The 24,756-nt window shown below is 38.7% G+C and overlaps 4 non-coding genes across 4 annotated transcripts; all 4 read left to right on the forward strand.

Annotated features, from left to right (window-relative positions):
• The first annotated feature begins 4,087 nt into the window (after nucleotides 1–4,087).
• On the forward strand, nucleotides 4,088–4,158 carry trnag-gcc (transfer RNA glycine (anticodon GCC)). Its single transcript has one exon. It is a non-coding gene; the product is annotated as a tRNA-Gly (tRNA).
• A 247-nt stretch (nucleotides 4,159–4,405) lies between these two features.
• trnag-gcc (transfer RNA glycine (anticodon GCC)) lies at nucleotides 4,406–4,476 on the forward strand. Its single transcript has one exon. It is a non-coding gene; the product is annotated as a tRNA-Gly (tRNA).
• Nucleotides 4,477–5,043: 567 nt separating this feature from the next.
• Nucleotides 5,044–5,114, forward strand: trnag-gcc (transfer RNA glycine (anticodon GCC)). Its single transcript has one exon. It is a non-coding gene; the product is annotated as a tRNA-Gly (tRNA).
• A 19,376-nt stretch (nucleotides 5,115–24,490) lies between these two features.
• LOC130242540 (U6 spliceosomal RNA) lies at nucleotides 24,491–24,597 on the forward strand. The gene has a single exon (XR_008839046.1). It is a non-coding gene; the product is annotated as a U6 spliceosomal RNA (small nuclear RNA).
• The last annotated feature ends 159 nt before the right edge of the window (nucleotides 24,598–24,756 follow it).

The following is a 24,756-nucleotide window of genomic DNA, read 5'->3' on the forward strand; positions in this document are numbered from 1 at the left end:
AAATTTAAGATTATTTAAAGATCATTATAAATGAAATTTCAGACTCATACAGGGCTAAACCTTAAGGAATTTTACTTTTTCCATTAAAGAATTCTAATTACTTTAATAATACTTAATTTGTAAAAAAAAACATACTCTACATACACTTTTTTTCCTCACCGCATATAGTCTATAAACACAAGGAGAACTCTGTTACAAATAGTTTTGTTTTATTGAGATGGATTGTTAGTGACTGTGAGTGTTGACCTAATTGGGTAGCTTAACATAGACATTGGAAAACTAGGACCCGTTTAAAATTATTTAGTGTCAATATTTCAGTGCATTTAAGACTTTTTAAGTCCTGTTTTGAAATTTAAGACATGTTAAAACCCCACAGACATCGTGTTAATACACTGTGTTCTAGCTACACGTGGAAATCAGAAATTAATCTCAAAATGTAAAAATAAAAGTAAAAACTGTCATTTTCGTGTTAAAACCAGTTTTTGTCCTTACCATCTGTGACAACAATGGACAAACTTTCCACAATGTTTTAAAAGGCTAATAAAAAATCGCTACACCGTTGCAGCAAAACAACAGCATAAACTACAAATCCAACGATCAACTCCTGTACAGATTTTGTGCTTTATTCAATGTTAAATGCTAGTAATGCGAACTTGAACACTTTTTTACGTGACATTTATTGCCATAGTATTGAAAGCAGATTCAGATCATGGAAAAAACATTGCAAACTATTTGAAAATAAAAGGTGGCAACAAAGTGAAAGTTAAACCAATAACATTAGAGTTGAACTCAGATTTATTAGCCCGAATTTGAATTTTTTCTTTTCTTTTTTTAATATTTCCCAAATTATGTTTAATAAAAGCAGTTTTTAATTTTTTAAAAAACATTTTAAGGTCAGAATTATTAGCCCCTTTAAGCTATTTTTTTTTTTTTCAATATTCTACAGAACAAACCATCGTTATACAATAACTTGCCTAATTACCCTAACCCCCGAAGTTAACCTAATTAACCTAGTTAAGCCTTTAAATGTCACTTTAAGCTGTATAGAAGTGTCTTGAAAAATATCAAGTAAAATATTTACTTTCATCATGGCAAAGATAAAATAAATCAGTTATTATAAATAAAATTAGAAATGAGTTATTAAAACTATTATGTTTAGAAATGTGTTAAAAAAAATCTCTCCGTTAAACATAAATTGGGGAAAAATAAATGGGGGCTAATAATTCAGGGGGCTAATAATTCTGACTTCAACTGTATATATACGGTGTAGGAATTACAACAGTTTGCATTTGTGCCTCCCACTTGTTAAGGGACTAAAAGTAATTGGTCAATTGGCTTCTCAGCTGATCTCATGGCCAGGTGTGTGTTATTCCCTCATTATCCTAATTACAATGAGCGGATAAAAGGTCCAGAGTTCTTAAATCAAATGTACGTGAAAACTGATTACAAGACAATCATATCTTTAAAATCAAACAGATTAAAACTGATTACACAACAATCATATTATTTTCTTACATAATATATACCTTTTGATTGTTTTTAGTGTACTGTAAGTGTACATACTGTAACTATCAGAAAGTACAGTGTGTAAGGTACTTGCTAATACTTTGCAGTACTGTTTTATTACCTGACACATCCAAAATTATAAAACAATGCTTTTTTTGACAGGGGGTGAGAATAATACAGGTCTCCAGACATATAAGCAAGCTTAGAAAATGAAAAGTTTCCCAATATTCATAGCTTGTAAAGCTGTGGCTAGTGAAGTATTTTTTAGTTGCATTGACACTTGAGTGATATGTTGTTTTCAGTGTACCATAAATGCACATAACTATCCAGAAGTACAGTATGTAAGCTACTTGCTAATACTTAGCAGTACTGTTTGATTACCTGACACTTTCAAAATCATAACAAAATGCTTTTTTGGGGGATGCATTGACACTTGAGGGATATTTTGGTCGTGATTCTACTGTTATGGTATGGGGTGGGTAGGTTGTTGTGGTGGCGATGATGGTGGAACTGACGTAGACAGCATATCTGCATTTAAGGCTTTGTCTATCAGAATTCTGATTGACTTCAACAAACAAGGAAGCAACGCAATACAAAATATGATGATGACCACTACAGGCATTATCATATTAATAAGCCAGTTATGCCAGCCTCCAAATAATCTGCCAAACCTTGGTGGATCTGCTTGGGGTGGTGGTTTTGCTGCAATCCTCATATGTCTGATCAGATCTGTCACATGATCAGGCAGATGATAGCAACACGATGTGTTGAATAATTTACAAATCTCCTGTCTCTCAGAAATGAGCATGTCAAGAGCTACTCTATTTTGCAAAATCATCTCTCTTATTTTTTTCATTTCATCAATGCCAGGCGTATGAGTGTCAATTACTTTTGACAGTTTCAAATAACCCAATTCCAGAGCATTGCTCTTGTGCATTGAAACATTTGTACCACCACCGATGAAAACAGACCATCCTACATCAGACCCAGGTGCTGTCCAGTGGTTATACAAGGTGTAACTATTAAACACGTCTGGCATATTGTTCAGCGTGTCACTTAACGCTTCTCTCTTGACTCCTGTCGCATGCTTGTTTGTTCTAGAATCTGTATACACTGTGGTTCCAACTGATAGCAAAGCTGGATAACAGCATCCTGACCATGAGAACAGTAGAAGGTCATTATATGCTTTGAATCCACAAACCCATACAGCCCTGGAGAACTTTCCCAATTCCTGTCAAAGAGACAGTTGAATCAGACTTCAATGCCATTCATGAAATAGGAACATATTTGACCAGTCCTATTTTGATCCAGATATTATGATTACACTTAGAGGTTCCCACATTATGTGTTGCATCTGAAGGATGTCTACACACACACACATCTCCCTCTGTTGGCTGTATTCTAAATGGGGTGGACCCTGATGATACTGTCAGAATCGGTTCAAAACAGTTCAGTTGGATCTTGGTTGGTGCTTTACTTTGCAGCAGTGTTTCTGGAACCTGCAAGGGTGGGTCAGTTCTAGTTCCTCTTTATGGATAACTCCCAATGCGCATGCAGGCTTTGTTACCATTACACAAATGTAGTGTCTGTTTGCTGCTACTTATCTCTCAGTTTCAGACTTCATGGTCTTAACAGCCTTGCTTTGGGGTTTTGTTTCAATAGTTATCAACTGGTACCAGTCTTGACCCATCAGATCTACAGCACACCGTTACACTCCAGAATCTTCTGCTGTCACATCTACTATCGTATCTTTAACCCATTATCCTTTTTTCCATTTTTAGTGACAGAAATCTATTGTCAAGTCCCATGCCAGTCGTGTACCACTCTGAAAGCGATGTGTGTGCTTTAACATCAGACCAGGAACAAGGTTCTTTGCAGATATACACGTGTGCATCTTCTACCTCAGCCTCTCTTTGGTAGGTCACAGATGAGTCATGGTTGATTTCCACTGGGTTACAGGAGATTGTTTCTGTGCTTCCCTCGGTGAGTGTATACACTCCTTCTGTGGACATCACCATGTGTTCGTCTTCTCCATTTGTGAGCTATAGAGTAGGGCAAACAATGGGGAAAAGCAACATAAGTACCAAGACAAAATTACACAATTAATTCCAAGGTAAGTGCAGTGAAATGAATATCTTGTTACCCCTTTATTACCCAAACATTATGATTTGTTCCTTTGCAATTTCTAGAAAAGTACACTACAAATTCAATATACTTTTGCGTTTTTTTGAGTGTTGTATATCTGATTGTTACCCCCTTATTACCCAAGCATTACAGTTTGTTCCCTCATACCTACACATACGTTCTTTATACTACACTGAAAACCCTAATGTTGTCTTTACTTAATTAAGTTAAGTTGACTGAACATTTTGCATTTTGGTCCTATCACTTAAAAATATGAGTTAATTTAACTTATGTAGCATGAAAATGCATAAACTTAAGATTTAAAGTGTAGTGAGCTCAAAAAAATTATCCTTTGAAAAAATTGGTCATTTTCACAAATGTTGTTGCTCCTCTTCCACTTGTACGTAACTGCCTTTCAGTACTCAAACCCAACAAGGGCAACAAACTAATATGATCAGCATTGGTGGTTCAGTGGTAGAATTCTCGCCTGCCACGCGGGAGACCCGGGTCCGATTCCCGGCCAATGCAATTACTGTTTTGTGTTGCTTCTCTTCCGCTTGAATGTACCTACCCTGCAGCACTCACACACCACAAGGGCAGGAGAAAGCATTTGTCAGCATTGGTGGTTCAGTGATAGATTTCTCCTCTGCCACGCGGGAGACCTGGGTCTGATTCCCGGCCATTGCAATCGCTCTTTTGCATTGCTACTCTTCAAGCAGTAAGTAACAGTCTTGCAGTACTCACACCCAACAAGGGCAATTAACTAAACAGATCAGCATTGGTGGTTCAGTGGTAGAATTCTCGCCTGCCACGCGGGAGACCCGGGTCCAATTCCCAGCCAATGCAATTAATCTTTTGTGTTGCTCCTCTTCCACTTGTACGTAACAGTCTTGCAGTACTCACACACCACAAGGGCAGACAGTCATATCTGTCAGCATTGGTGGCTCAGTGGTAGAATTCTCGTCTGCCATGCTGGAGACCAGGGTCTGGTTCCCGCCTCACGCAATTGATTTTTTGTGTTGCTCCTCTTCCACCTGTATGTACAAGCCCTGCAGTATTCACACACCACAAGGGCAGGAAAGCAAGAGTGTAGCAACATTGGTGGTTCAGTGGTGAATTCTTACATGCCACGTGGAGACCCTGGTACGATTCCCGGCAATTGCAATCGCTCTTTTGTATTGCTCCTCTTCAAGCTGTAAGTAACAGTCTTGCAGTACTCACACCCAACAAGGGCAGCAAATTAAACAAATCAGCATTGGTGGTTCAGTGGTAGAATTCTCGTCTGCCACGTTGGAGAACAGGGTCTGATTCCCACCTGACGCTATTGATGTTTAGTGTTGCTCCTCTTCCACCTGTATGTACAAGCCTTGCAGTATTCACACACCAAAAGGGCACGAAAACAAGGGTGTAGCAGCATTGGTGGTTCAGTGGTAGAATTCTCACCTGCCACGCGGGAGACCCGGGTCCGATTCCCGGCCAATGCAATTAGTGTTTTGTGTTGCTCCTCTTCCACTTGTACATAAAATTCTTGCAGTACTCACACACCACAAGGGCAGACAAACAAATCTGTCAGCCTTTGTGGCTCAGTGGTAGAATTCTTGCCTGACACGCGGAGACCCTGGTAGGATTCCTGGCCATTGCAGTCGGTGTAGTTCAGTTTGTAGTGTTTAAGTTCAGTTCAGTGTGGTTTAATAATCACTACTGAGAGTCCAAATACTGAAGAGCAGATCTAATGATGCGCAGCTCTATAGATCCCGAACCATGCAAGCTAGTGGCGACAACAGAGAGGGAAAAAACTTCACTAAATGGCGAAAGTGAAGAAAAAAAAACCTTAAGAGAAACCAGGCTCAGTTGGGCACGACCATTTTAATTTCTCCGCTGGCCAAACGTCTTGTGCAGAGCTGCAGTCTCAGTGGCGGAGGCTGGAAGCTGGCCTCAGCCAAGACTCGTCTGTCTCTGGAGCGTCACAGGAATCAGTCTCATGTTCTCCACTCCTCCATGACCACCACAGTAGCTGCTCAGGATACGGCCTGGTCCAGGATATGGTCCAATATTTTAAATTCAATACGAAACTTAACAGGCAGCCAGTGTAAGGAGGATAAAATTGGGGTGATGTGATCAAATTTTCTAGACCTGGTAAGAACTCTGGCAGCTGCATTTTGTACTAATTGAAGTTTGTTAATAGAGGATGCTGGGCAGCCAGCAAGCAGTGCATTACAGTTATCCAGCCTAGAAGTCATAAAAGCATGGACTAGCTTTTCTGCATCTGAGATGGATAGAATACTTTGTAACTTAGCGCTATTTCTCAGATGAAAGAAAGCAGTTTTTGTGACATGGGATATATGATTTTTAAAAGTTAAATTGCTGTCTAATATGACACCCAGATCTTTTATAGTAGAGCTAACGCTAACTTTGTATCCCTCTAATTGTAGGTCGAGTTGTGAGATCTGCTGTGTACAGGATTTAGGCCCAATAAGTAATAATTCTGTTTTGTCTGAGTTTAAGAGAAGATAATTGTTGGTCATCCAGTCTTTAACATCTTTAATACACTCAGTTAGCTTGGATAGTTTAGACGTCTCATCAGGTTGAAATATATAATTGAGTATCATCTGCATAGCAGTGAAAGCTGATCCCATGTCTTCTAATAATGTCTCCCAGGGGTAGCATGTATACTGTATTGAATGTGGAGAAATTTGAAAAAATGTTGGTGTTATGTAAAGAAGCTGATGTGATTGTTTTGCAAGAAACAAATTGGAAAAATGAAAGTGTTAAAATGGTTCAAAGCAAATGGGATGGTCAAATATATTTCAACAATGGAGAGGATAAACTGGGTTGTGGAGTAGCAATTTTAATAAAAAGAGGTACATATGAAAAAGAAAAAGTAATATTTGAGGATGGAGATGGGAAAAGCATGGCGATGAAATTAGAAAAAGGAGAAGATCATTTCATAATTTATAATATTCATGCACCCAATGAAGAAAATAAAAAAGTGAACTTCTTTAAAAACGTTAGTATAAATAAATAAAAAAATGGCAGAATGTTATTGTAATTGGAGATTTTAATACTGTTTTTACAGAATTAGATCTGGGGAGTAAGATGGTATATAGAAAAGACAAGGGGAGGGAGGAGCTACTGAAAATGATGACAGAATGCAATTTAATAGATGTGTGGAGAGAGAAAAACAAGACAAAGAGGGAATTTTCAAGAATGCAACTAGTTTTACATGAGGTGAAGTTAAGTAGGATTGATTATATGTTATGTAATGTAGAAATGAATGATTATATCAAAAGTTTATTTTACAAAAAAGTCAGTTTTAGTGATCATTCGTTTTTTGTGTGAAATTAGATTGTGTAAAAGTTGAAAGGGCATTAGGTGTATGGATTTTGAACGCAACAATTTTAAAACATGAGACATACAAGGAAAAAATTATACAAATAATTGCAAACAGTAAATTGGACAGCATGTATAGAGAAGATAAAAGAATATGGTGGGACAATATGAAGTTAGACATAAAAAATGTTCAATAAAATATTGTAAAATTGTAAAAAGAGTTAAAAGTAATAAAGAAATTAAAGAGCCCATATTATGGGTTTTTGAAAATGCCCTTCCATGCAGTGTGTAACACAGCTCTAAGTGAAGTGAAATATCCAGCTAAGGCTTAAATCTGTAAGTGTACAGTGTTTAAAACTATTGATTCATCTATAAAAGAGTCGACTCATAGTGCTTCAAACGAGTCGTCTTGATAACGAGTCATTAGGTGTTTCGCGATGACGCAGCCACGAAACACAAGCCTCGCCAGTAGTTACGCGCGCAAACCAGGGAGATTTGAAACCTGCGGCCCCGCCCACTAACACAGAAAAAACACTAGACACACACACACAGACGCCACCAGTCGAATGAAGTCACGCTGTGCTCAGATGAATAATATTGACAGTCTCTACCCAAAGATGAGTTGTGAACTGTGAAGAGTCAGTGGTTGAGGTTTATTCACTAGTGTAAGTAAGTGCGATTAAAATTGTTGCCTCGTTTAACTTGCAAATTATGTATTTATTGTGTTTTGTTACTTGTTAACCTGGTACAGTACACGCGGTTACTCTTTATATTCTCTTATCGCATGTAAGCCACGTTAAAAACGCGACGCGTGCCGCTTTGTTTACGGATTTAACGTTAAAGGCTTTTTTGAGCTCGCGTTCCACTTCCGTTTGTCGTTGCTATGGCGATCAAAAGCTAGGAGACAGAAGACTCGTGTCGATCTCCTTAGTTCTGAGGAGGAACGTGATGTGTTTATGTGTGTGTGTGTGTGTGTGTGAGAGAGAGAGAGAGAGAGAAAAAGAACAGGTCGAGTTTGTGACGCCTAGGGGCTAGGAGACAGGAGACTCGCGTCGCTTTCCCTAGTTCTTCTGAGGAGCGTTGTGTGTGTGTGTGTGTGAGAGAGAGAGAGAGAGAGAGAGAGAGAGAGAGACTCGCGTCGCTTTCCCTAGTTCTTCTGAGGAGCGTTGTGTGTGTGTGAGAGAGAGAGAGGGAGAGGCTAGGAGACTCGCGTCGATCTCCCCAGTTCTTCTGAGGAGGGTTGTGTGTGTGTGTGTGTGAAAAAAGCCTTACACTATGAAGCGCGTGTGCACTGTGACTACTTTTATATAGTTGATTACCAGCTGGGCATTTCACTCTGTCTCGTGCTGAAGCCTGTCACTGTCGACCAATCGCAGCAGGCTGTCATCGGTCCAATCAGCGCAGATTAGCTTCGCGCTGAGGAGGGGTTTGGGAACAAATGAATCGCTGAACGATTCATATGGGAGTCGTTGGGATAATTAGGTAAAAATAAATGCAGATTATAAGACCATAAAAGTGTTTTATGTCCTTGCATGCATATTAGACTGTTGTTGGAGACCCTTACAACCTAAATATGACCCTATTTCATGTATAATATGGGCTCTTTAAAATAAGAAATGATTTAGAAGACGAAATAAAAAGACTGCAAATAGATCAAAATGAAGATATTGGGAAAATAATAAATTTACATGAACAACTAAAAGAGATGGAAAATGAAAAATGCAGAGGGGCTATAATTAGAAGCAAAGCAAAGTACACTGTTGAAGGAGATCGAAGTACAAAATTCTTCTTTAACTTAGAAAAGAATAGACAGAAAGCAGACTTAATGAAAGAGGTGTTGAATAAAAATGGAGAATTAAAACAAGGAACTGAGGAAATTTTAATAGCTGTTAAAAATGTCTATGAAGATATGTTTAAGAGTCAAGGAACTACAAGGGATGATAAACTGTTTCTCTTAAATCAAATAATAACTAAAAGTTTCAGATAACGTTTTTTGTGATGCAGGGATAACAGAAGTAGAAATTGATGCAGCAATAAGACAGTTAACTACGGAGAGAAGTCCAGGCATAGATGGGTTAACCAATGAGTTTTATAAGAATTTTAGAGAAATGATAGTACCTGTTTTAAAAGAAGTACATGATGAGGTTTTTAAAAAAGAAGAATTAAGTGAAAGAATGAATATAGGAATGATTAAAATGATATACAAAAGAAGAGGAAGTCCTTTAGATCTGAAGAATTATAGGCCCTTAACAATGTTAAATACAGATTTTAAAATTATAGCAAAGGTTTTACCAAACAACAAAGGAAAGTATTACCTAAAATTATTAGCACCACACAGGCATATGGATTCAAGGGGAAGGACATAATAGACACAGTTCAAAATATAAGAGATACATTATTGTATATAAAGGTGAAAAATATGAATGGATATTTAATTAGTTTGGATTTAGAGAAAGCATTTGATAGAGTGGAACATGACTGTTTGAAGTGATTAAAAACATTGGATTTGGGGTGAATTTTAGGAAATGGATCAAGATTTTTTATTATAATATTTTGACATGTATTAAATGCAATGGTTTTTTATCGGAATGTTTTCAACCAACAAGGTCTATAAGACAAGGATGTCCACTATCTGCACTACTGTACACATTAGTAGCTGAACCATTGGGACTAGCAATAAAAGCAGTCAATGGAATAAAAGAAATACAAATAGAAGAAAGAACTGAACATGGGCTAGTTTTCCAGTATGCAGATGACACAACCTTGTTGGTTGAAGACATCTAAAGTGTAACAAAGGCAATGGGGATTTTAAATAGGTATTGTAAAGAGACTGGAGCTAAGATTAATGTTAAAAAGAGTGTGTGTATGAGGATTGGAAGGGCAGATGTTGATGTTTTACCTCAGCACATACATTTTAAGGAAGAGTATGAACATATCAAGATTTTAGGCATTTGGGTTGGTTTGGATTCTAATAAAGCAGATCATTTTAATTGGGAGGAAGTTTTAAAAGGGATTGAAATTAGATTAAGATATTGGAAATTGAGAAACCTGACATTGAAGGGAAAGGTTTTATTGAATAATTCTCTAATGCTCTCAAAAATGTGGTATGTGCTGAGTGTTACCCCATTGCCTTGTGAATACTATAAAACAATTAAAAAATGTGTTTTAGATTTCTTATGGGGAAAAGGAAGAGCAAAAATATCATATGACACATTGATTGAGGAAAAGAAGTTGGGGGACTTGGGCTTTTAGACCCACTTTTAAAAATGAAAACATTAAGGTTGAAATTGGTAAAATGTTATGTAGATGTTAAGAGTAAAGCAGTGTGGAAAAATGTCATGGATTACTTTTTAAAGAAATGTGGTGGAGTAAATAAGGGATGTAGTGTATGATGTATGAAAACAAAAAAGAAATGTGGACAGAAATACCAACATTTTATGAAGAGGTTTTAGAAGCTTGTGGAAACTTTTTAGAAAATATGCTCATTGTACCTAAAGGAAGAAACCAGCTGTTAGAACAACCTTTGTTTTTAAATATGAACATAACAAAAGATGAAAATGAAATATATTATAAAAAATGGTGGCAAGCTGGAATTAGGCAAGTAAAGGATCTGCCCTATGAGGTGATAAATGGCTATCTTCCATTACAGGCAATTGAAGACATGTTATCTGAAAATGAAGTGAATGTAGGGAAAGGAACACTTGTAAAACAGTTTGAGGATTTAAAAAGAGCAATACCACATGAATGGATTGAAAGAATTGAACAAAACGAAAAGGGAGAAAATGGAGACATGCCTGATTTGTATTTTAAAAAGAAAAATGGAGAAAACAAGATTTTTATTCACTGTAAGGTAAAAGATTTTTATTTGTGTTTTAGAGAAATGGCTTTTGTAAAACCAGTTGCAAACAATTATTGGAAAGAAAGATACGATGATTTAAATGAAAGTGAAATATGGAAAAATGTGGGAACGAAATATATGGATCTAATTTTGGAAGATTTCAATTATTTATTAAGACATAAATGTATTTTAACTGAAATGAGGTTAGGTAAAATTGGGACTGAAAGAGATGCAATGTGTAAACTCTGTAAAAATGAAGAAGATTTTTTACATTTGTTTTTTCACTGTGAAGAATTGACTGTTTATGGAAAGGATCAAACGTATTATTAAATCTATGCTGAAAGATAAATATAATGAGAACATGACTCAAAAGGAATGGGAGAAAATGTTTTTATTTGGTTACAAGGTTAACGGTTGTAATATGACTGTTTTTAATGTATGTATAATAATTGCGAAGAATGTAATATCGCAAAGAAGGAATATTGCAAAATTTGAAAAAAGAAAAGTAGATGTATGGATTTTGTTTAAAAACAAACTGAAAACGTCATTTAGGTTTTTACGGGAATATTTTTTATTAAATGACAAAGAAGATGAATTTATAGAAATGTTTGTAGAACAAAATACAATGTTAGATTTTAATGTAAACGGTGTTACCTGGATGTGGGAAAAATACAAATGAATGTATTACACATAATTATTTTTTTATTTCTGATGTTTAAAAAGTCACTCAATGTTTTGTTTTAATGTATTTGAAAATTATTTTTAATAAAAAATAAAATAAATAAATAAAAAATAAATAAAAATTTCTCACCTGCCACGCGGGAGACCCGGGTCCGATTCCCGGCCAATGCAATTGCTGTTTTGTGTTACTCCTCTTCCACTTGTACGTAACAGTCTTGTAGTACTCACATACGACAAGGGCAGACAAATATGTCTGTCAGCATGGGTGGCTCAGTGGTAGAATTCTCGCCTGCCACGCTGGAGACCATGGTCTGATTCCTGGCCGATGCAATTAATGAGTTGTGTTGCTCCTCTTCCTGCTCTAAATAACAGTCTTGCAGTACTCACACCGAACAAGGGCATCAAATTAAACAGATCAGCATTGGTGGTTCAGTGGTAGAATTCTTGCCTGCCACGCAGGAGACCCAGGTCAGATTCACAGCCAATGCATTTGCTATTTTGTGTTGCTCCTCTTCCACTTGAACGTACCTACCTTGCAGCACTCACAAACCACAAGGGCAGCAAAAAGCTTGTGTCAGCATTGGTGGTTCAGTGGTAGAATTCTTGCCTGCCATGCGGAGACCCGGGTCCGAATCCTGGCCAATGCAATTGCTGTTTTCTGTTGCTCCACTGGAATGTACCTACCTTGCAGCACTCACACGCCACAAGGGCAGGAAAACAAGCGTGTGTCAGTATTGGTGGTTCAGTGGTAGAATTCTCACCGGCCCGGGTCCGATTCCCGGCCAATGCAATTGCTGTTTTGTGTTGCTCCTCTTCCAGCTGTAAGTAACAGTCTTGCAGTGCTCACACCTAACAAGGGCAACAAACCAAACAGATCAGCATGGGTGATTCAGTGGTAGAATTCTCGCCTGCCACACGGGAGACCCTGGTCTGATTCCCGGTCAATGCAATTGCTCCTCAATGCTTTGTGTTGCTCCTCATCCACTTGAACATACCTACCTAGCAGCACTCATACACCACAAGGGCAGGAAAAAGCTTGTGTCAGCATTGGTGGTTCAGTGGTAGAATTCTTGCCTGCCACGCGGAGACCTGGGTCCAATTCCCAGCCATTTCAATCCCTCTTTTGTGTTGCTCGTCTTCAAACTGTAAGTAACAGTCTTGCAGTACTCACACCCAACAAGGGCAACAAACCAAACAGATCAGCATTTGTGGTTCAGTGGTCGAATTCTCCCCTGCCACGCGGGAGACCCCGGTCCAATTCCCGGCCAATGCAATTACTGTTTTGTGTTGCTCCTCTTCCGCTTGAACGTACCTACCTTGCAGTACTCACACACTACAAGGACAGGAGAAAGCATATGTCGGCATTGGTGGATCAGTGATAGATTTCTTGTCTGCCACGCGGGAGACCTGGGTCTGATTCTCGGCCAATGCAATTACTGATTTGTGTTGCTCCTCTTCCACTTGTACGTAACTCCCTTTCAGTACTCAAGGGCAACAAAATAAACAGATCAGCATTGGTGGCAGAGTGGTAGAATTCTTGTTTGCCAGGCAGGAGACCTGGGTCAGATTGCGGGCCAATGCAATTGATGTTTTGTGTTGCTCCTCTTCCACTTGAACGTACCTACCCTGCAGCACTCACACACCACAAGGGCAGGAGAAAGCATACGTCAGAATTGGTGGATCAGTGATAGATTTCTCGCCTGCCACTCTGGAGACCCGGGTTCGATTCCCAGCCAATAAATTTGATGTTTTGTGTTGCTCCTCTTCCACCTCTATGTACAGGCCTTGCAGTATTCACAGACCACAAGGGCAGGAAAACATGAGTGTGTCAGCATTGATAGTTTCGTGGTAGAATTCTCGCTTGCCACGTGGGAGACCCGTGTCCAATTCCCGGCCTATGCAATTGCTGTTTTGTGTTGCTCCTCTTCCAGCTGTAAGTAACAGTCTTGCAGTGCTCACACCCAACAAAGGGCAACAAAATCAACAGATCAGCATTGGTGGTACCGCGGTAGAGCTCTCACCTGCCACGTGGTAGACCTGGGTATGAATCCTGGCCAACACAATTGTGGTTTTGTGTTGCCCCACTGCCTTGCAGTATACACACCTGACAAGGGCAACAAAATTAACTGCTCGCCAGCCCGGCTAGGTCAGTCGGTAAAGCATGACACTCTTAATCTCAGGGTTGTGGGTTCGAGTCTCACGTTGGATGTTTCTGTTACCTTTCTCTCTCTCTTTTCAGCAGCTTTCATTTGGGTCATCAAGCAGACCTATTGAGACAAAGTTCAGCGTTTCTACCACTGTTGGTATGGTTCTGAAATGAGATTGTGTAAAATCGATTTGGCAAATGATGCAAGATGTAAAGTTTGTAATAAAGAAGATGAAGGTATACTACATTTGTTTTTCAAATGCAAAGAGTTAGAATGTTTTATTGGAAAAATTAAAGAAATGATAAATAAAATGGGGTTTGAAAAAGAGATTGTTGATGAGGAATGGGAAACATTATTTTTATTTGGTTGTAAAATAGAAGGTAAAAATACAAGGTTCATAAATTTCATTTTAACAGTTGCAAGAATTGTGATATGGAATAGAAGAAATATTGTTAAACAAAATAATGGCAAAATATCCGTGTGTAAATTGTTTAAAAGAAAAATGCCTGTACTGCTTAATGCTCTTTTCTATTATTGTAACATGAATGACAAGATTGATGTATTTGAAAAAGACTTTTTATGTGGGAATATATATGTTAAAATGGCTTTATATAATGTACATGTATTATTACCTGAATGTAATTGTTTTAAATTTTTGATGTAAAATAATAATAAATAAAAAAAATAAAAATAAGATAAAAGCATGAGACTCTTAATCTCAGAGTCATGGGTTCGAGCCCCACGTTGCGCGTTTCTGTTACCTTTCTCTCAGTTCAGCGTTTCTACCACTTGGTTGGTATGGTAGGTCTGAGTCTCTGTGGCGCAATCGGTTAGCACGTTCGGCTGTTAACTGAAAGGATGGTAGTTAAGCCCACCCAGGGACGAATTAAGCTTTTCGCTGCCTTGCAACTGCCAACACGTGCACGGGGCATATATCCTGGGCCACGTGCTGTCTAGCGTTACAAGATGACATCAGAGTTTAGCAGAAGATTGTTGTCCAGTGCATGTATTGGCCAATTTTTTTATTTTTTTTTCTTGTTGACTTAAAAACACCATCAAACTTTACACGGGTAGGGAAGGTATTGATGAAAACAGTGACTTGCTCTTGAACGAGTTTTTATCGGCCCGGCTAGCTCAGTCGGTAGAGCATGAGACTTAATCTCAGGGTCGTGGATTTGAGACCCACGTTGGGCGTTTCCGTTACCTTTCTCTCTCGCTTTTCAGCAGCTTTCATTTCAGTCATTGAGTAGACCTATTGAGACAAAGTTCAGCGTTTCTACCACTGTTGGTATGATTGGGCTGAGTCTCTGTGGCGCAATCGGTTAGCGCGTTCGGCTGTTAACCAAAAGGATGGTGGTTTAAGCCCACCCTAGGATGACTTAAGCTTTTCGCTGCTTTGCAACTGCCAACACATGTACGGGGCATATATCCTGGGCCACGTGCTGTCTGGCGTTACAAGATGACATCAGAGTTTAGCAGAAGATTGTTGTCCAGTGCATGTATTGGCCAATTTTTTTATTCTTGTTGACCTAAAAACACCATCAAACTTTACACGGGTAGGGAAGGCATTGATGAAAACAGTGACTTGCGCTTGAATGAGTGTTTCACCAGCCTGGCTAGCTCAGTCGGTAGAGCATGAGACTCTTTATCTCAGGGTCGTGGGTTCGAGCCCCACGTTGGGTGTTTCTGTTACCTTTCTCTCTCTCTTTTCAGCAGCTTTCATTTGGTTCATCAGCAGCTTTCGTTTCGGTCATCGAACAGACCTATTGAGACAAAGTTTAGCATATCTACCACTGTTGGTATGATTGCTCTGAGTATCTGTGGCGCAATCGGTTAGCGCGTTCGTCTGTTAACCGAAAGGATGGTGGTTCGAGCCCACCCAGGGACGAATTAAGCTTTTCGATGCTTTGCAACTGCCAACACGTGCACGGGGCATATATCCTGGGCCACGTGCTGTCTAGCGTTACAAGATGACATCAGAGTTTAGCAGAAGATTGTTGTCCAGTGCATGTATTGGCCAATTTTTTAAATTCTTGTTGACTTAAAAACACCATCAAACTTTACACGGGTAGGGAAGGTATTGATGAAAACAGTGACTTGCTCTTGAACGAGTTTTTATCGGCCCGGCTAGCTCAGTCGGTAGAGCATGAGACTTAATCTCAGGGTCGTGGATTTGAGACCCACGTTGGGCGTTTCCGTTACCTTTCTCTCTCGCTTTTCAGCAGCTTTCATTTCAGTCATTGAGTAGACCTATTGAGACAAAGTTTAGCATATCTACCACTGTTGGTATGATTGGGCTGAGTCTCTGTGGCGCAATCGGTTAGCGCGTTCGGCTGTTAACCAAAAGGATGGTGGTTTAAGCCCACCCTAGGATGACTTAAGCTTTTCGCTGCTTTGCAACTGCCAACACGTGCACGGGGCTTATATCCTGGGCCACGTGCTGTCTGGCGTTACAAGATGACATCAGAGTTTAGCAGAAGATTGTTGTCCAGTGCATGTATTGGCCAATTTTTAAATTCTTGTTGACTTAAAAACACCATCAAACTTTACACGGGTAGGGAAGGTATTGATGAAAACAGTAGCCACGTTTCCACTATCGCGCCTAAAGCGAGCGAGCCAGGGCGAGCCAAGGCCAGTCGCGTTTCCACTATCACTTCCGGGGCGTAATCGAGCCAAAGCGGGGCTTCCTTGGGGCCAGCGTCCGGACTTTTTCGGCCCGCCGAATACCTTGGGCCAAGGAGGGCCAACTGGGGCTTCGGGGTGGGGTTACGTACAAAGGCGGAGTTTTCCTGTCAGGTAAAGAGGAGACAAGATGCTTTCTTCCCTTACATTTGTTTTGCTATCGCGCTTGATCAACTCACTAAGAAGAAAAAATGGATAGCAGACAGTACTGGTCAGTTGAGGACACCAGGGCTCTTCTGAACATTTGGGCCGAGGAAAATGTTCAGAGGCAAATAGACGGCGTTTGCAGAAATGAGGACGTTATCAAGTACATCGTTGCTGAGCTAGCGAAAGCACAAATTCAGCGAACAACGGTACAAGTCCACGAGAAATTGAAGAAATTGCGAGCACAGTATAAAGCGATCAAAATCCACAATGGTCAGAGTGGCGCCCACCGGAAAAATTTCCTGTGGTTTGAAATCATGGACGGTGTGCTAGGTCACTAACCCTCCGTTAGTGGGGAGACCACCAGAGATTCGATGGCAGCTAACCTTACAGTCGGTAAGTAAACAAAACAAAGTAATGGAAAAAAAAATTGTGTATACATAAGGATATATCATTTACTGCTGTATATTAAGATATTATTTGTTTACTCTGCTATTACAATTTTTTTTCTTAAGGTGCTTTGTAGTTATGTAAAAATAAATGTTGCAACCTTAAAATGTGTTAAAGAGTTTTTTTTTCTTTCGAAGCTACTTTATGTTACTAACTAGATTGTTAACATACCAAACTGCTGACATGACACTAGTGGCTAATATGTTTATTTTTATGTTTTGTTGTGTGCGCTAGATTTGCCATCAAACAACACTGCCATGGAGTTGAGTGAACTGGAGGATGGTCCATCGCAACCACTTATTTCTTCTACCCCTGGTATGTTTGATTACAGAGATGAGACAAAATAAGAGAACCTTTTTTTGCCAGTACATAATTATTCCTGTATATGTATATTACATTGTGCATGACAGCACAACCGGTATTAGAGGGGGATCACACCACATTCCACTGAGGACACGACCAGGTATTTAGAGTTTAAATTTATTGTGTAAACTTCACAAAAGTAAGCCTATGTGTATACAAAAAGTATCCTGTATTTGAGGCTTACTTTTTTCGTTTTTTTTTTCTCTACAGAATCTCGAAAGCGTAAGGCAACCTCCTTGTCCAGGGACTTTATGCAGTACATGCGTGAGAAGACCCAAGAACAAAGAGAGGCAGAACAGGAACTGAGACGGGAGGACAGAGATGCAGAGATGTTGATCCGACGGGAGGAGCTGGCAGCTTATATGCAATTACAGCAAAAAGAAATGGATAAAAGGCAGAAGGACTCTGACGTAATAAATTCAATTCTTGGTAGCTTGGCAGCTGCTCTTCTGCCAAAAAAGTAGAGCAGTCTGTCCAAGTCGCATCTGCTATAAAGTACTTTTAGCACCTTTGTTATTTTAACCACCTTTGTTATTTTTGTTTGTTGTGTTGCACCTTCGTAATTTGCACTATTGTAAAAAATTTATCACAAATAAAAGCTCTTTTCTTTCAGTAGTTGTGTATTGTGTTTGTTGTGTATTAGGAATATACAAATTCGCATCCTGTTTCATAGTAAACCATAACAATATGTGGAGGTCTATGTATGAGGTTTACTGCTCTTATGAAATAGCATGCCTTATTTTAATGAATAAAAGTAAATTTTTATTTGAGGTATCAAAACAGGTATTGTTGAATAAAATACGCTTGCTAACTGTTGTCTAGTAATGATCGCTGTCTGTAACGACTCTAATGCTTTGGGGAATCAAACAGTTATTGTAATAGACAAGTATGCCTATTTGTCTTCTGAGATGTAAAGCAGGTCCTATTCAGGTAAATTGGTTTAGCATATCAAGTAGGCATTGGCATAACCCGTCATACCTGATAATGGGTTTCTTATATGTAAAAAGCTTCTATTCAGGTCAAGGTTTAGTCTGTCAGGCAGCTATTATGAAAGATGACTGCACGTAATCACAAGCCACTTATTTTAATGGCTACCCCTTCACACATATTTTAATTGCATTGTTGCAAACCAGTAACAGGATCAAGTGTAGTTCTGTGCTATGTAACAACAAACAGTAATTACACCTTGAAGAAAAATAAATCTGAGAAAAGGTTTAGTTGGTGTATCGGGTTTATCAAATAAAAATGTATGTGTACTATTGTGTAGATATGAAAGTGAAATCTTTTCAGCCAGTTAACATGTATAAATTGTCTATACAATACATGTAATTTATGATACTGTTACTATATAAATCTAAATGTCAAGTTGTGTCACAGATTTGATAGTGAAAAGCACCACAAAGATAATTCTAATGTGTAGTTTTCAGTATTTTATTTCTCAACAAAAAAACAATGTTACAATTATTGTTACTGCATGAAATACTGTTGCAGAGCAGTTCTTGCATCTGAACTGTCATTACCAAGATAATCTGGTCTTTCAACATCTGCATCAGCACCATCAGAGGACCATTCTGGCACAAACCTGTCCATGTGTTATTCACACAAGTTATGCAGTGTACGGCATGTCTCAACCATATCAACAACAACATTTACATTGGAGTCATTTCTTTTACTAAGACATTTCCACCTGCCTTTCAAGCGCCCAAATGCATGCTCAACCGCACAGCGGGCTCGACTTGTTCTCATCTTGTAAAGTTCTTGAGCCTCTGTGAGCCTGCCGGTGTCTGGATATGGTTTTAACAACCATTTCTGCAGTGGATATGCAGAGTCGCCAAGAATGAAATAGCCTACATCAGTTCCGCATATGTTCTTTACTCTGCCGGGAAAAGCTGTGGTGGATGTTGCCCAGGTCCAAAGGCATGATTTTTTCAGGACGCTGGCATCATGTTCTCTACCAGGCTGTCCTACATTAAGGTCCCAAAAAAGGCCTTTACCATCCACAACTGCTTGTAAAATTATGGAATGCCAGCCTTTTCTATTGTGAAAATCTGACTGGTATTGTGGAGGTTTCAGTATGGGAATATGTGAACCGTCAATAGCACCAACACATTGTGGAATTCCAAATTTGTCCTCAAAATAATCAGCAATCTCTGCCATTTTAGCTTGGTCAGGGGTGTTTATGAGCTTGGGTCGAAGCACAGCAATCACAGCCTTACAAAAGTCATGCACACAGCGACACACCGAGGTCCGACTGACAGCAAACAGGTTAGCTACTGTTCTATACTCAGTTGTTGATGCTAGTTTATAGAGTGCAATGGCTACACGTTTTGCCAGAGGAATGCACAATCTGAATGACGTGTCTAGTCGCTGTAGTGAGGGCTTAAGCGTTGTACAAATGTATCTGAACGTTTCTCTAGAGACTCTGAAGTCCTCCAGCCACTGGTCATCTGTGTACTTTTGAGCGGTGTTCTCCCACCAGTCACTTGTTCTACTGTAGGCCCACACTTCAGATGTACGCAGTATGTTGGTGTAGTAGTGATGTAGCATCTGAAAAATAGAGCAAAAAAAAGGAACAATTAGTTACTATGGATATATACATATACATTACAATACATTCATATCAGCTAATATGTTAATACACCAACACAAACCAGTTATTTAATAGAGGCAAAGTTGGTTTAATATTCGCACATTTGTTGATTTAGCAGTCTCTATATTGTTTAACATGTTAATTTGAAAATTCAATTGTAGTTGGCATGCAAGTATGACTTCTATATCACATTAACACTTCCATAATGTACTGTGAATATATCATAATTAACTGTGAACAATGTTGTACTTCGATAGTCATTTGCTGCTAATATGATTTCCTTATTTAGAATTTGCCAATAATTATTTTCTGAAATTATATTATTAAGGAGAAAGTCTGAATATTTGAATATAAAACCAACTTTACCTCTATGTTATTTATACAATCTGAAATCTCCTGCCACTCTATATGCTATAATACATATGTAATACATTAATAGATTTTTATGATATATTAACAGTCAATTTTATAACAAAAATGACAATCACGACAAATAATACCATGTATCAACCACTATAAACACACACACACACACAGCCCAAATACTCAAAAGAAATATGCAACATCAAAATACCACAATCAGAATACCACAATAATGCTAAACGTTACTTTTAAAGCTTTTTAGTACGTTTTTATGCATTTATGCTACTTTAAGAGCAAGAAATGAAATATTTATCATCCGGTTACATCCTTACAATCGATGGCATTAACAACAACACGGCATATATGATGGTATTTACAAACAACAAAATGCTACAAAAACAATCACAGGAAATATTACCATGTTCATCCACTGTTGCCGTTGCAGTTGTCGTTGTATACGACGTTCTCGTCGCTCGGCTGCTCTTTTGCGCCTTGCAGCCAAAATCTGTGTTCGAAGTAAATGCCGCCGCACTCGAATGTCCTTATCCAGGGATCGCTGTCTGGCCTTACACCAACAAACCACAAACAGTAAAAAAAGCAATCGTTTCGGTGTTCTCCATCTTCCAGCTCTCGCAGTGATGCCAGGTTGTGTTTGTGGTTATAATTTGAGTTTTTTGTTCCCGCTGAAGTGGGCGGGTTTTGTGATGGGTTGTGTGATGTTTGATTCGGGGGACGTTCTGGAGGTGGTGTTTGCGTGACGCACTGCGAGCAACTAGCCCGACAGTGGAAACGCGACATGATTTCGGCCTCATTTCTCAACCTCCCTGGCTCGCACTGGCCCGATAGTGGAAAAGCGGCTAGTGACTTGCTCTTGAGTTCACCGGCCCGGCTAGGTCAGTCGGTAGAGCATGAGACTTAATCTCAGGGTCGTGGGTTCGAGCCCCACGATGGGCGTTTCTGTTACCTTTCTCTCTCTCTTTTCAGCAGCTTTCATTTGGCTCATCGAGTAGACCTATTGAGACAAAGTTTCTACCACTGTTGGTGTGGTTGGTCTGAGTCTCTGTGGCGCAACCGGTTAGCGCGTTCGGCTGTTAACCGAAAGGATGGTTTTGAGCCCACCCAGGGACAAATTAAGCTTTTCGCTGCCTTGCAACTGCCAACACGTGTACGGGGCATATGTCCTGGGCCACGTGCTGTCTAGCGTTACAAGATGACATCAGAGTTTAGCAGAAGATTGTTGTCCAGTGCATGTATTGGCCAATTTTTTAATTCTTGTTGACCTTAAAACAACATAAAACTTTACACGGGTAGGGAAGGTATTGATGAAAATAGTGACTTGCTCTTGAATGAGTGTTTCACTGGCCTGGCTAGCTCAGTCTGTAGAGCATGAGACTCTTAATCTCAGGCTCGTGGGTTCAAGCCCCACGTTGGGCGATTCTGTTACCTGTCTTTTTCGCTTTTCAGCAGCTTTCATTTGGGTCATAGAGTAGACCTATTGAGACAAAGTTCAGTGTTTCTACCACTGTTGGTATAGTTGGTTTGAGTCTCTGTGGCGCAATAGGTTAGCGAGTTCAGTTGTTAACTGGAGGATGGTGGTTCGAGCCCACCTACTATCTACTAGCTACTATCCTCCACAATGGTGACAATATAAAATGTTTTACAGTATTTTGCTGTTTTTTTCTTGATTTTTCTGAAAAATATTGGCAGCTGTGGTTGCCAGTAATCTACTGTTGTTAACATTTAGCATTTAACTGTTGTTAACATTGTTAACATTAGTAAATTCAGTTTACAGAATATGTCTGTTCAAAATACATTCCACAGTCTGTATCGAACACATTTAACTCCTTAAATCCCAGAGCAAAATCCTTACTAGTGTCCTCACTGCGAAAGGATGACGTGCAAATCCGTGAAGCGCTCCATATTGATTTTTCAGTGCGTGGGTAAACAGACATGGTAAAAAATCTAAGGCGGGTCCAGGGGCGGGGCTGGCAGGGTACCTAGAAATGGCATAACAAGTAGCCATGTGCTTTCTGGGGTATGACAGGTGCATATTAAGTAGCCATGTGCTGTGGACTGCTCTCATTGTATATCAGGGAATTAAGAATGTGTATTACAATACAACTGCATAATTTGAAAAAGAAAATTAATTTTAAATGAATTGAGTAACATATAATAATATTACCTTTACAAAAAGTATATTTTGTAATAAATTTATTACATTACATTCAAATATAATTGTATGTTTATTTACAACATAACTGAATATAGCTTATTAGAATTGCATGCCAGTTAGCTAAAATGTTTTTATAATCAGGACTTATATTTTACATCTTTTAAATAATAAACATTTTTAATAGTTCAATTATAAAACATACTGATATATTGAATTTTAAATGGTATATTGTATAGCATGTAAAAGGTTTGGGGTGAAATTTTAACTGATGTCACGATAAATTAAAACATTCAGTTTAAGAGTTTTGTCAATTATATTGACCCTAATGTCTGGGAAACTAATGTCTTACTTATTAAAATTAATTAATATTGAATAGCATATAATAAAATATTTTAACAACTAATTAAACTGAATATAGTACCTAAAAATATTAGGTTATAGGATATAAAAAATATTATTTTAAAATACTATAAACTTTAAATATCAGGCATTGATATTTAAATAGGTTTATTAATTTTTTAAAGTTTAATAAATTATCTAAAAATACAATAAAATATATTTGAAAGTATTATTTTATTTACATACATTTTTACAGTTATATTTATTATAGTTTAATTTACAATATAATTTTATACCGTTTTGATTTTTACTGTTAGCTAAACTGTACTGATTATAAGTTTATAACTTGTTTATCGATAATATACAGGACCCTAATATTAGCATCCTTTAAATTACACAATGATAACATTAAAGCAACCACATGAGTATGTGTATGCAGTGTATTTTTGGAGGTTTTATTTTATCAAGCAAGTCCTTTAACTCTTGTTTGCAATAAATGAATAGAAAAAAATGATGTAAAGTGTAATATAAATATTGTGAAAAGTTATTTGAGTCACAACAGATAACCCACTCTTGGGATACTGTAGCTACTGAACAAATATGTAAAAACAAAAAGCTGAAACACAGAGAATAGAAAAAATTAGAAAAATGTTTATTTACACAAAATATATAACTAATTATACTTTTAACATATTAGAGCTGTACAATATAGCGTAAAATAATTTTTATTATCACAACAGTATATGCAATACAAAAATCAAACGTATGATAAATTACATTTATTTCATGAACTACCTTGCCAGTATTTGCTGCTCAGCTATTTGCTAGCTTAACCCAGAGCTGAAAATAAACACTAATGGCAGAAGTGGAAAAAAGAATTACAACAGCCAATCAGAGTCAGAATATCTTGCTTAGTTGTTCTAAATTTTTTAGATTAGATTAGATTCAACTTTATTGAAAAAAAATCAAGAAAGAATGTCCTGAAATTGTAATAAACCGTGATAAAGTGCGTAACGATGCCAACAATGCCAATGATGACCGGTGACTCGCTGTCCATCCAGTGTGTGTGTATAAAAATCGCGCTGCCTGGAGGACCCGCCCAGTGGCCAATCGGAGCGCACGCTCTGTGGAACTTTCTCGAAGGGCCAACTGCACGCTACATCACATGACCAAATTCGGACGCACGCTTAGTGGAACTTTGCGTCGACCAATCCCGAGCCAGACGTCTGGCCAATCAGGACGAGGGGAAAGTGGAACAGTGGAACAGGAAAGGAACCGAAGATTCTCTCGCAGGGAGTGCAAGGATGACATGCAAATCCGTGAAGCGTTCCATATTGTTTTTTCAGTGCGTGTGTAAACGGACAGAAAGGAAGAAAGACAAAGGGTTTTTCACGATTCCAAATGGTGCATAAGCACGAGTTAAGCAAATTGTGGGAGGAGCTGTTGGATCAAGTGGAAAGTCTACATGCATGGTGAAAAAGGGATGTGGGAGGCCTCATGATCGTTTCTTTTGTTGTGCAACCAATGCATTTCTAAAGACTTTGTTTTTGTGGGACTTTGCCATAGGTCAACCCTGACACTCTATTTTCCCCTATCTTTATACTGCATACTGCATCAGTCAGTGTGCCTAGCACTTACATGGCCAAGGCTCTGTAGTGCACGGCTTGCAAGTGGGAACATGGCTCGCTGGGCCCCACCACCTTGGAGGAACATTGCTGGGACTCGAGGGGTACATATGCCTTGAGCCGGACCAAGGGAATGTGCTCGCTACGGTGGCACATATACTAAAATTCGATCGATACAGAGAAGATTAGCATGGCCCCTGCGAAAGGATGACACGCAAATCCGTGAAGCGTTCCATCTTGTTTTTTCAGTGCGTGTGTAAACGGACAGAAAGGAAGAAAGACAAAAGGTTTTTCACGATTCCAAATGGTGCATAAGCACGAGTTAAGCAAATTGTGGGAGGAGCTGTTGGATCAAGTGGAAAGTCTACATGCATGGTGAAAAAGAATGTGGGAGGCCTCAT

The sequence above is a fragment of the Danio aesculapii genome, chromosome 15, assembly GCF_903798145.1.
Source record: "Danio aesculapii chromosome 15, fDanAes4.1, whole genome shotgun sequence".
In the NCBI taxonomy this organism is placed as follows: domain Eukaryota; kingdom Metazoa; phylum Chordata; class Actinopteri; order Cypriniformes; family Danionidae; genus Danio; species Danio aesculapii.